Source organism: Coregonus lavaretus, assembly GCF_964263955.1.
Source record: "Coregonus lavaretus genome assembly, contig: HAP1_SCAFFOLD_779, whole genome shotgun sequence".
NCBI lineage: Eukaryota > Metazoa > Chordata > Actinopteri > Salmoniformes > Salmonidae > Coregonus > Coregonus lavaretus.
Window position 1 is genome coordinate 240,001 of NW_028158199.1, and position 3,947 is coordinate 243,947.

At 47.0% G+C, this 3,947-nt stretch overlaps 1 pseudogene across 1 annotated transcript; it reads right to left on the bottom strand.

Annotated features, from left to right (window-relative positions):
- Positions 1-3,233: 3,233 nt before the first annotated feature.
- Positions 3,234-3,783, bottom strand: LOC311124321 (histone H3.2-like; annotated as a pseudogene). The gene has a single exon. The product of its transcript is annotated as a histone H3.2-like (transcript).
- Between the last annotated feature and the right edge of the window lie 164 nt (positions 3,784-3,947).

The following is a 3,947-nucleotide window of genomic DNA, read 5'->3' on the forward strand; positions in this document are numbered from 1 at the left end:
GACTCGTGGTGGCTTTATGTTGTCCAAATTCCACTATTGCTTGACCCAAAATAATAACGTTCTTACACTTTGCCACTGTCAGATATAGGCCTCCCTCTGTGCGCTAAAAGTGGACGGGACATTAGAATCCTCTAATTAATACTCCCTGTCCACTCGAAGTGGCTCATACTTTCTTACTAAATTGCATACTAAACATTTGTTGTTATATATAACACTACATGGAATGGGCCCATTTTAAGCGGATGTGGGTGGCTCTTAAAAGAGCCTTTGGGTTCGAGTCGGGGTGTTGAGGTTCCGAAGAGAGTGGGTTTAACCGCCGAAACCGTACAGGGTGCGTCCCTGACGTTTCAGAGCGTAGACCACGTCCATGGCGGTAACGGTCTTCCTCTTGGCGTGCTCGGTGTAGGTGACTGCGTCACGGATCACGTTCTCCAGGAACACCTTCAGGACACCGCGGGTCTCCTCGTAGATCAGACCGGAAATACGCTTCACGCCGCCGCGGCGAGCCAGACGGCGGATAGCGGGTTTGGTGATTCCCTGGATGTTATCGCGGAGAACTTTGCGGTGACGCTTGGCGCCTCCTTTTCCGAGTCCCTTGCCGCCTTTGCCTCTTCCGGACATGGTGTGTTCGCTAGTTGAGTTCAAGTGAATGAATGATTTCAGCGCCGGTGCGCGGTGCGCTATTATCTGCGTTTGGTCGACCTGATTGAGGCCGGCGGCACAGAAAGCGCGCCTCTGTTATATGTTCGGAGGCGTTGCAAAGGGGAGGGCGCTCGTTCTAGGGGACTAGGGAGGAGCGATTTCAAAGATGACGTGAAAGCAACTAACGTGCGCGGGAAACATACTCAAATACTGATATAGGCTATGTGGAACACAAGGCCAAACTGTGACAACTGGGAGATCAGCTAGTACACTGTGTCCCTCTCCTCATATTGTTGTTGTTGTTGTTGTTGTTGTTGTTGTTGTTGCACCTGATTCTACTCATTGAGGACTTGGTAATTTAGGTGACAGGTTGTTCAATCAGCTGTGGCTGTCCAGGCCTACAAGAAAAATGGGTCCTGTTGGGGGTAGCCTACTCTACCGCTGGAGTTGGGAAACACTGAAATGGAAGGGGGACACGCAGTGAGCAAAACTCCTAACCACATAAAAACACAGACACTTGAGATCATTAAGAGCTATAAGGAGTCCATCAACTACCTGGTCAGTCAAGTCATATAGGGGGGGATTTCATGGCCACCTGCTGGAGCAGAAGTCATGTTTGCCAACACTGGCCTTAAAATCATTAAATTTAGGAGCTATAAGGAGTCCATCAACTAACTGGTCAGTCAAGTCATATAGGGAGGGATGTCATGGCCACCTGCTGGAGCACAAGTAATGTTTGCCAACACTGGCCTTAAAATCATTAGGAGCTATAAGGAATAAATCAACTCATCATTCAAGTCATATAGGGAGGGATCTTAGCACCACCTGCTGGATCAGAAGTACCCTTCACCGTAGGCACAAGAGAGCCATCATCTCTCAACCGGTGCAATTTCCATAAGTATGTGGTAATAAAACAAACAACGACAGCTCCTCATATAGGCAGTGGTTTCACACATTTTTCTCCAAGATGTTCAAACGTTCATAGATGACCAGCAGGGTCAAATAATAAGCACAGTGGTTGTAGAGGTTGCAACAGGTCAGTCAGTACATCAGGAGTAAATGTCACTTGTTGTTAGTGTTGTAGTTCCTATTTCTACGGTGTTGCCTACCTGCAGCAATCATGATTTACCTGCAGTGTTGATTGCAATTACGTAATTTGTCAACTCATAATAACAGATGTTTTGCAAACCGTTGATGTTTAAATAAATGGATTCCCGGTGTCCGGATACCTTTTCTCTTAAGGGATGTGATTGAGTGAATCCAAAGTAAGTTGGTCTAAATACATAATAGGATGAATCATTCAGGTAAAATAACACAATGTCTATTTGAGTCGAATCAACGTAATATAATCCTTTTTACGTCTCTATCATCTTTACTCAATGTATTGGACCACATCAACTCAACTTACTCAAGCTTATCTACTCATAAAAACAAGCAAAAAGATCTACTCAACAATATGACGTGTGCTTTTGTTGACTGTAATAGCTTGAGTACATTCCACAAAGTCATTTTTTACAGTGTATCTAAAGACACGTTTGTTGTGGTGATGCACTTTTTCTTTGACGTTGAACTTGCATTGAACAGACAAATCCATTTCGTTACAACCCTTTTGTAGTATGACTTAGGAATATTTGTTGATGATCCTAATGTCTATGCGTGAATAGTGATTGGTTGTTGGTGAAATATTGCTGAGAACCCATCATTTCCTGGCCTTTTTTCACTATTGAGCTATTTTGAAACATTTGTTTTGCTATTGGATTCATAATGGTGACCTGGGACAAGTAATTAGTGAAACCAGAGTTCAGCAGTTGCCATTAAAGCGATCGAACCAAGTCATCCTAATAGGCTAGTATTAGCCTAAAGCAGGGTTTCCCAAACTCGGGCCACATTTTGGGAGTTTTTGCCCTAGCACTACACAGCTGATTCAAATAATCAACTCATCATCATCAAGCTGGGAGTATTAGAATCAGTTGTGGAGTGCTAGGGCAAAACGCAAAACGCGCACCCCTTGTGGACCCCAGGACCGCGTTTGGGAAACGCTGGCCTAAAGAGCAAATGCTGAAAGGGACTCACCATGAGGTGCAGTACCCACATTTAACCACAAGATGGCCTCCGTGCTCCATTGTAAAGTTTGGGCCTCTGCATGAGTCTCTCAGCAGCACTGCAACATGGGACTTTCAAAGTAAGTTGGCATGCAATGTTTTTTCTGGACTGCATGCAAGGCTATTATTACACACAACTAATAGTGTCAATTATTCATCTGAACACAATTCTTGTTACTATTCGGCCTATATTATCACTCGTTTCTTTTTCCCCTCCTTTGTAAAGCATTTTACTGTGTTACTATATAGTTCAAAGGAAGTGGATGATGCCAGATGGTTGTGTATATACACACACACAAACATTGAAGCTAGACTTCAGGCAACTAAAAAGGTGCAATACGTAGCTTTTAGACGTGTTAGTGAACAACATACATGGTGGCTAATGTAGAGGTGCGTGTATACATGGAACAATTGTGCCTTTTTGATGGAAATATGGAGGTGGCTCTTAAAAGAGCCTTTGGGGGATATTCGAGTTCAGGTCATCCTCATTTATGCGCGCTCTCCGCGAATACGGCGGGCCAGCTGGATGTCCTTGGGCATGATGGTCACCCGCTTGGCGTGGATGGCGCACAGGTTGGTGTCCTCGAACAGGCCGACCAGGTAAGCCTCGCTAGCCTCCTGTAGGGCCATCACGGCGGAGCTCTGGAAGCGCAGGTCGGTCTTGAAGTCCTGGGCGATTTCTCGCACCAGGCGCTGGAAGGGCAGCTTGCGGATGAGTAGCTCAGTGGACTTCTGGTAACGACGGATCTCTCTCAGAGCCACGGTGCCGGGCCTGTAACGGTGAGGCTTCTTCACACCGCCGGTGGCCGGGGCACTCTTGCGAGCAGCCTTAGTGGCGAGCTGCTTCCTGGGGGCTTTGCCACCGGTGGATTTGCGAGCGGTTTGCTTGGTTCTGGCCATGGCGCTGCTCTGACAGTCGGGAGTATAGCCTCGAAATGCCTATGTGAAGTTTATAAAGCCGGCAGTGGCGCCTGCTGATTGGACACCATCTCCCCACCACCCCGATTGGCCCGTTTCGCAGGCCTCCTCCGTTGGCCATTGGACGGGAGGCCCGGCCTCTCCAAAACTCAAACTCCCGGTGCGCGCGCAATAGGACGCCGCCGGCCCTTTACGCGCAATAATAGTCGCCAAAGTCAAGAGTGACAGCTTATAGGCACGTATCATCTAATGCTAGCCTGCTATGGCAAATGAGGCCAAGTAGGT